The sequence below is a fragment of the Mixophyes fleayi genome, chromosome 10 (genome assembly GCF_038048845.1).
Source record: "Mixophyes fleayi isolate aMixFle1 chromosome 10, aMixFle1.hap1, whole genome shotgun sequence".
Taxonomy (NCBI): Eukaryota; Metazoa; Chordata; class Amphibia; order Anura; family Limnodynastidae; genus Mixophyes; species Mixophyes fleayi.
This window is the reverse complement of record NC_134411.1, coordinates 79,724,741-79,734,575: the sequence shown is the minus strand read 5'-3', so window position 1 is coordinate 79,734,575 and position 9,835 is coordinate 79,724,741.

The window sequence follows — 9,835 nt, the reverse complement described above, 5'->3', positions numbered from 1 at the left end:
GCAACCAATCAGATTCTAGGTTTCATTTATTTAGTACCTTCTACAAAATGACAGCTAGAATCTGACTGGTTGCTATAGGCAACATCTCCACTTTTTGAAACCCGCAGCTTAGTAAATCGAGCCCTTAGTGGGTATCCAGCTACTTACCTTAACATGATGGACCGTGGAGGCTACAACATCAAAATGACAAACCTTAACACCTTGCACTCCACAATACTTTAACTCTCATCGATTATCTCCTCACATTAAACATTCTTCTCCCTAGAGTTACACACTCCTCTATAGAAATCATATTAATTACAGATCATGCATCTATTCTATTGTATAGAAAGGAGCCAATCTACATAGCCTGCCTTCGGCACTTTCCTTCTTATTTGCTAAAAACAAAGATTTTCCATCATATATAAAATACAAATGGTCAACGATAATGTAGAACACTGTAATGACCATGCCTTATTATGGGGGACAACCAAGGCACATTATTTCTTATGTAGTAAAATGAATAAACAATACAAAAAAAATTACACATGTTGTTAGCCCTATTGATACCAACCTAGAAATTTACTTCTAATGTACGGAGGTGCTAGAAAACGTTCTTATTCACCACGCCAAATGCAGGATTGAATTCTGGCAATATTTTGGGCATATGGCCAAGACAGAAAAGAAAAAACTTATATCAATCAAAAATGTAGTGAATGATGGGAGAAATGTTTCTCCCAAAGAAATAGTGCAACTATTTTAGAATTACTACATAAACTTATATAAGAATACTACTCCCAATGAATTAAATGCAGATATAAATGATGAGGAGGTTGGTTGGGCTATCAGTAGAATTCTTTTTCAACAAGGTCCCGGGTCCTGATGGGCTCAATGGTGATTACTATAAAATTGTAGAAACAGACATTGTGCCTGCTCTAACCAAACTTTTTCTGTCAATACATAAAAAAATCAAATCCCTTTCGCCAATGTTAAGGGCGTCAACACCATCCTACTCCCCAAACCACACAGGAGGATCCTCACAAGAGTATCCTCCTGAAGAAATCTTACAATACAAGGCAAAACGCGTTGGGAGTTTAATACTGTAAAGAACTCTTTCCACACTTCCATTCAACGCTAGGACCCACTCTGGAGCTGTTATCTCCCTACTTCTGGGACTGGATTTGAAAGGATTCTGCCTGATTTGCCAACAACAGCGATTAGGCATCCTCTGTGCATAGCCAGGATTGCAGATAAGCACTTTATGTTTGCTTGTGAGTGTCTTGATTTTAATTTATTTTATATTAAATGCTTTTTATAAAATACTATGCCATATGGTCATTTATCCCTTTCTTTGGAGATACATAGAGTGGACCTGGAATGATACAGCGATAAGGATTGATACAGATAAGCCTATATATTTTTTTCTATCTGCCATGCATATACATTACTATTCTGGGTTTTTCACAATTTATATGTGAAAAATAATATACTATCTCTGGTCACTTTCCTTCTGCTTTCGGTATTCCCATTTTGAGTCACAAGATACAGTGATCCTTGATTCATCGGGATTTGGGTCCAATATCTAGATGTGCCCTATTTATCCACATATTTGGCATGCAAGGTGGACTTAACACCTTGTTGGATTGAGTTTTTTTCACCTAAATACTACACAATCAGGCCCCTTGTTCCTTCTCCTCTATTTTTATAGATACTCCTTTCTCACCAAACTTACCACTTGACTACTTGAATGGCAGCAACCGTCTTATACATATAAGGAAGTGCTTTATGGTGTATATTCTAAGAACTGATCTCTAAGTGTAAAATTGGGTTGAGCGCCATTTATTGCATTCATTACTTGTATAACCTATTTGGTTATACACCTACCTATAAATATTCATGCCATATATAAGATCCTGGCAACACCAAAGTCTTTCTTTATTGGGTAAATCCAAACTCATCAAAATTATTTCTTATTCATTTACAAATCCTCCTACTAATTATTTCTAAAAATATTAAAATACTCTAATCACCAGTACAATAGTACTACAGAAATCTAAGTCAGATGAAGATATAAAGTAACCTAATGTTGGTCTATATAACGAATCCACGATTTTCAGATATATTAAAGTCTGGATTAACAAGTAATATATATTGATTAATCTTCGATTATAACAACAATTCATACCTAACAAAAACCTAGTTTATTTAATTCACCTTCATGAGGCGAGATCCCCTCCGCCATTACAGATAATCCTCTGCTGATGACTGTCATATGCAAGTGAATCATATAAAACTGCAAATATGTATTTGTGAGTTAATTCATAGTATTGGCTTGGTGTGGCTCAGATGAACTCTGTGTCCAGCCAGGGGTTAAAACTGAGTAGGGGGGGGGGCTAAATTCCTTTATCTCTTTGATTTAGTTTCTAAATTCTTCTGCTCTACTCATGAGGTATTTATGGATGGAGAGTTTCAGACACCTAGGAGGAGTGCCCAATACCAATTTATGGTACAGGTCATAAAGCTAAAGCTCTTGAAATTTCTCTTTAGGTTAAGGTTTGATATCCAAAAAACAGACGCCCTCACATTCTTGGTGATTCTGTGATATCTCAGGACACCACAAATGGGTGTCTAAGCAGCTGGGATAAGTTTGAATGAAGGGAAATAAGGACACAGGAAAATGTCATGTTTTCTCAAATATCATACTTACAGGAGTCATATTTGGTATGCAAATGAAGTGAAACGTATGACCTGTTGTGTGGAGCAAATATCATCTTTGTAGGACATTCTGGTAAAAAGTTAGGCCAGTGTAAATAAGCCCTGACTTAAAAGGTGTTTGAAATGAGGTAATAAAAAACAAATGAGCATTTACACAGACTTTCTAGGCCTGACATCAAAGTGGAAGGGGGCTGTGGGTACCTGCAGCATGTTTAAAATGTCCTGTACATGTAACAGTTTTGTTCACTTTTGGGAGTCAATTTCATATTGAGCAGTGTCCCATTATTTCATGCCCTCCCAGCAGACAGAGACAAGCTGCAATGGATGCAGCACACGCCAAGCCGAGTGAGAAGCAGAAGGAGAGGTTGCAGAGCAGAGATATCAGCTGAAGCTGGCCAAATTCCAAAGCCAGACAGAAGCCAGAGAGGCTGCATCAGCAGACCACATCTAGAGAATTTCCCTGTTCTGGAGCAAGATGGGGCTTTGAACGCTTTTCTGCAGGGATTTTAAAAGACCTGTCGATTGTATGGACTGCCCCAAGATCAGTGGGCACAGTACCTAACCTCTGAGCTGAGAGGTAAAGCCTTGGAGGCCTTTGCAGACTTTCTCTTGAAATGGACAGAGAATATGAGGCAATCAAAAGTGCCCTATTGCAGCATTTTAACATCACCCCTAAGGCACTCAGACATAAGTTTAGAGAGTTAAAGCGCAGCGCCTCTGATACTTATTCTAGACTTGTGGCCCAACTGTCTGCTTCTTTCTCATAGTGGATGCTCTGAAAGAATTAATGATCCAGGAGCAGTTTCTCACTTTGTGCCCAGCTGATGTGCAAGAATGGGTAGTGGAGCTAGACTTATTGCCAAGTATACTGTCATTCGATCACCTGCAGCTAAAAGAGGATACTATGTGCCTGGGAAGTCTGCCTAGAAAGGTGGACGGCCAAGAGGACCAACATCGTCCCCCTCATCACCTTCCCTCAGAATTGAAGGGCTTGTAGACACGCTGCTCTATATGGCGGGAGGAATTTTAGGTGGTGAGCCATATGGTTGTGCTGTTGACTAATTGGCTTTCAACGCCAATGTTAACTGGATATTTTCCATTCCGTCTGGGTTTGTAGCACCAGATCATAAGATCAATTTAATATAACCCGAGATACTGAGCTTTGAGGCTAAATACATCTTGTCAAAATTGCTCAGCTAAGAACGGCACAGCCGCCTTGTATGGTATGGAGATATACGGTGGATGCATATTATGAATGGAAGAAAGTAGAAAGACATTCACTCCAACATTCCAGCCAGAGCTGATGCATCCACCCACCTATGCACAGAACATGCCATGTCCATTATTTTCTGGAGCCCCTATGGTATAGCACTGGTCCATAAGATGTCCAGAGTGGTCCTTGTAGCCACTAATGATAAAGTACTGGCCTCTGACCTTCATCATTGCATGCCCACATACCATCAAATAGGGGCATCCTTCGGGTAAGCAGGGACCAAGCAGCATAATTCATTGGCTATATATCCAATTTCATCATCCGCCACCTGTGCCGACGAGTTGCGACTTACCGCTGCCTTCCACTATGGGAATAAGGCTCCGAACACAACTCAGACTCCTTGCGTGGAGCCTACATAATGCCAATAGAAACACTGTGCCAGCATCTAACAGGCCCGCCAATCCCAAGCCCCTGACCAAGACCTATTAAAGCTGCTGCCTCCTGCATAGGCCAAGAGTAACCTCCAAGTAAGCTCCCTAAGTTGTCAAGGCACTAAAAAAGGACCACACTTTCAGTCACCAGAGCCCGTAGGAGTGTCATTCAACATTGCAGGTGTGTTGGCTGGAACCCACCATAGCTCAGGTTGAGAACTGCTTCTTGAAGAGGTACCCTTGGGCCCAGACCTGTATTCTAGAGGAGACACTGAGTGAAGAGAACCCCAGCATCACTGCATCTGTATCACTGGGTAACTGTATCCCAGCACTGAATTTTATTTAAAAAATACATACTGTACATCTAAAATAAACACATTAAAAATACAAAATATTGCCAAAAGTTAATTCATACACACTTATGATGAGCAGTTCATATAAGTGAATTACATATCAGTCAGAGCTTCTTGGGAACTAAGGCGTTCCACATGAGCTTCTTAGCTTTGATTACAAAGTATGTACCATGGTATAAATGAAATGTAAGTATAGCAGGGTCCAGTAAGTTAGTAATCAGTACCTTTAGATTTGGTGGTAACCTCAAACACACCTCTTTGGTTGTTAAAATACACTCCACAAATATCCAAATTAAGTTCAATCTCCGGTATTCTCTTTTCCTCTTTAGCATCTTTAAGCAATTTCTCACAGCGCACCTCCAGTCTCACACTGACAAGCTCTCTGGCACGTTCCATCTTCGTTGGGAGACTTTTTCAACACATATATTACTTGAGTGTGTCGACCTGTATAATATCATAACAAGAGGGCTGTAGCTATGTTGTATTCTGCTCAGGGACAAATATAGCAGTCTCAATTATACAACAGCCGCTCAGATTATAACTGAGTTTGGGATAATACCTCAGTATTTATAGTCTTTATACTAGGTATGTGTGGGGACACGGGTCAACACAAAGAAGGATGTCATATACAAGTGTCAAAATAAACTTTCTCCTTTAGTAGCTATTTATTTTGAGGATGTACAGAAATGGATTAATTGGACGCTTGTTGCGGTCTTACGGATGGCAGACCACAGAGGACAGTGTTCACCCACAGGCTGCCCGGAGAGCCAATCTGGGGAGAGCAAAGGATATTACTGGAAGCAACCAATTAATGCTCTCTCTGCTCTCCACTGAATGGGTCCTCTTTGGATATAGGCGACCTGGTTATTCCGCCAATCAGAGTTTGAGCCATCAGTCAGTCCTCCTGACTGCCTGAGCATCTCATTGCTGTGAGTGAGCACAAACAGATCCTTTAGAACAATGCATTTGCCCATTACAGCACCCCCTGCCCTCCCATGTCCCATCTCCTGTGCCGCTGCTTCAACCAATAAAACTGAGCAGATGGGAAGAAATACTAAGGTAATCTTTTTCTCTTTAACAGAGCTAGAAGAAGAGAGAATGCAATGGGAACACTGTACAATGTATTTTACCTTCATGGTTAATATGTAAAAATTTCAATTTTGGGGTTTCGGTGGATTGGGAACAAACATAGAAAAACAAGATACTAGAGCCTCCTGTGTGATGTCATTAAAAGAAAATACATTATTAATGCAAAACAGAACAGCGGTCCTGAAACGGACTCCCGAATTTAAAATATAATCTGAAGGGCCAAAAATAGTTGACAAAACCTGGTTCAACAGAAGCCAACTTAATGCAGACAGGTTTAACAAGGAAACGGCTATCAATAGAAACACCTTTGATAAACAGCAATGTAAAATATACTGCACTATACCCTAAGGAGACAGGAACGGAGGGACAAGGATGTACGATGAGCCTCTGGGCAATATACTGTGGTACAAAAAGGAAGAGCTTAAATAAAAGGAAGAATTTCTTTCAGTAGAAGGGAGTTGTAAAGGTCATATGCAGAATAAGTTTGAGAACAGGTGTTACAGAATGTATAGAATTCAACACCTCGGAATCTTCTTAATCCAATTCATCCAAATATATGTAGGTTGTGTTTAGAAGAACATACAGTGATGCAGCCTTCACATATGCTTCACACATCACGTCTTTTATAGCCACACGCATCAAAATTGTGTATTCTTTATATTTAAGCTGAATATAGTTGTTATCTGTTTTGTGTGGGTAAAGTTTTGCACTAGGCACCTAAAACTCTCCATATAGATGCAAACTGGGTCGGCCGATAGGGTTGTCCGTTTATTAAATTTTCCTGAAATTGCATATGGATCTCTATCCCACCCCCTAGTCTCCCACACAGAGGCAAAACTAGTGAGCTGTGGGCCCCAGTGCAGGGAACCCAGGAGGAGGGAACTGGGGCCCACAGCTCGCTAGATCCCTGTGCTGCAGGCCCCATTATCTCCATGGGCCCCGATGCACCACACCAGATACACCAATGGTAGTTCCGCCACTGCTCCCACCTGATCTTGCTGACCAAAATTTATTTTGAGCAGGCAGAGTGGAAAGTCTGATCAGCCAATGATCTTCTAAGCATTTATTGTGGGAACATTGGCCAAAACAGCCCCTTTGTAATCCTGAATATAAACAAAGTCATGTTAGTAATAACCCTTGCAGTAATACCCACAGTGGAGAGAAATATGCCAAAATGAAGGGATGTATCTATAGAATTTAATTTACCACTAATCAAGACACTGCTTCATCTGCTAGGTCAGGGCCGTCCCAATCATTTTGTGGCCCCCAGCTGCTCTAAAAGCTCCAAACTCGATAGTGGGTATAGTGATGTTAGGGATGATGCAGAGATGGGTGGTTTCAACACTAACTGTAATTGACATTAAAATTGGCAAGGAATTCTTCGAGGAGATATTTGTCCGCCCTCCCCCCAGATGATAAAAATATCATCAATGTATCTCATCCATGATATAATGCGATTTATATAAATCTAATTTTCATCAGAGAAGACATATTCTCTTTCCCACCAGCCAAGATATATGTTAGCATACGTGGGAGCACATGCCGTCCCCATTGCCGTGCACCTAAAGCCATTAAATTATGAATCCCCGTTCAAATTTGGAAAACATCTCACTGCTGAGATACCCACTGTATGGTGAATGCTCGTATACAACGATTCATCGTCACACGTGGCGAGCCATACATCAGAATCTAAACTAACGTCATGTAGTTTTTTTTTTAAACATCTGTAGTGTTTTGCATATATGGCGGTACACATGTAACATATTTTCTCAAATGGGTATCAAAGAAAAATGCTAGCATGCTCAGTGAGACCTCCAATGCTGGACAGTATGGGTCTTTCCGGTAGTGTTAATTTGTTTTTGTGTATTATTGGGAGCAAATAAAATGTAGAAACTTTTGGTTCTTTACACTGCAGAAAGTCAAATTCAGTTCTAATTGTTCCTATTTTGTATGCTTCATTGATGATCTTATCATACTCTTTTGTATATTTAGTGGTAGGATTAAATGACATTTGTTGATAGCATGTTTTTTCTTTTGTTTAAAAGCTTCCTTTTTGTATTTGTTATGTTGCCAAATCAACACACACCCCCTTTATCCGAGGGTTTAATTAGTACATCCTGCCCGTTTCCATTTCTTGCAGGACTTTTTGCTGTTTTGTTGTTATATTACTACCCTTCGATCTCAAGTCCCCTTGGCCAATCATTTTATCTAGGTCTTTTATATATGGACTAAAGAGGTGAAGATTTTTATTTGTGGACAAATAACATCATTAGGGAACTATTTAGACTTTCTCTGACAAATAACATGTGATTAATGATTCTGAGTGATTGTTTTTGTTTATCATCATCATCAGCTATTTACATAACGCCACTAATTCCGCAGCACTGTAGAGATCTCACTCACATCAGTCCCTGCCCCATTAAAGCTTACAGCTTAAATTCCCACACATACTAGGGTCAATTTGCAGGCAGCCATCTAACTTACTAGTATGCTTTTGGAGTGTGGGAAGAAACCGATGCACATGGGGGAAACCCACCAAACACGGGGAGAACATACAAACTCCACACAGACAAGGCCATGGAATGGAACTCATGACCCCAGTGTTGTGAGGCAGAAGTGCTACCCACTAAGCCACCACGCTTGTTGAATTTGAACATTGTCTATCTCCTCCTGTTGAATTTTTCCTCCTTTTTCCTGTCTTATTTCTCTCTGCTGTGCACTCTTCTTCCTGCCCCTTCTAATGGGCCTGAAGTTTCTTTATTGTGTGTTTTTTGAAAGTGTGGAAGGATGTTCTAAAAAACCCAAAACCCTCTTTCTAATGTTATGTTCTATTTCATGATAACTATGTGAATGATGTGAGCTTTCATTCTCAGATGTGCTGCAGTATGGTAACTTATGAAACATCCACTAGAGGACACTTAAAATACTAGGAGACCAACTGACATATATTACATATAGGGAGTAGATTCATCAAACCTTCTAATAAGGCAACGTGGAGGTGTTGCCCATAGCAACCTATCAGATTTTTGTTATCATTTATAGCTATAATGTGGTCGGTTTTTACGTGTAACACCTCCACTTTTCCTTTTTAGGTTTGATAAATCGATTTCTTAATGTTAATGACATATTACATCCTATAAAGAGAATATTTCATTTACTATGTTCCCTAGATTCTAGGTTAAGGTTCATATTGACACTTATGTAAGAAATAATAGTTCCCAAAAGACTTGTTGCAGAGCTATAGATCCCAAAATGTATCTTATCGGGTGCAACCTAAAATAATATCTACAAAATATATTCAGATCTAAATGTCTGATATGTGAGGAAACCAGACAGTTCCACATATCACACATATCGGCTAATTATACAAAGGAAATTAGTAGCGCTATATAAATAGCTGATGATGATGAAAGGAGATACACTTGGCATATTTATATCCATAAAAATCCCCCTTTATAATATGTATATATTGATGTGTATTCTTCTAACTAAAGGGTTTGAGAATTGTTCATTACAATATTACACCTGTTATCACACCCAACTGTTACATTAAGTTTTTAAAAACTACAGTGTTTATAAAGCAATGAAAAATATAAAAAAAATAGGTAAAAAAGTTATATATATTTAACAACCCAGATCATAAACCAAACCTCCAATAAAGTATAAATATTTGGTATCCCTGTAAATATTATGACACAAAATTTATGGTGTGAATTCATTTGGTCAAAGTAGAGAGTAGAAAAATCACAAACTGGTTCATTTTTTGCCTGAGTAATGTCCATGAAAACAATAAAATATATTTACTTGACTATGATACTAAGAGACAGCCCCCTAAAACAAATATTTTCTCATGTGGCATAAAAAATAAAGTTATACCAGATGAAACTGACGCACACATTAGTAAAATGGTGGGGCCGGCAGAGGGGCTAATCTGACCCTGACCCCGACAGTAACAGTGGGAAGGAGGGCAGGAGCAATGAAGACAAATACAGTATACAGAGGTTCCAGCACAGGGTGTATATACTGACAACATAACCGCTGTCACACTGTCAATA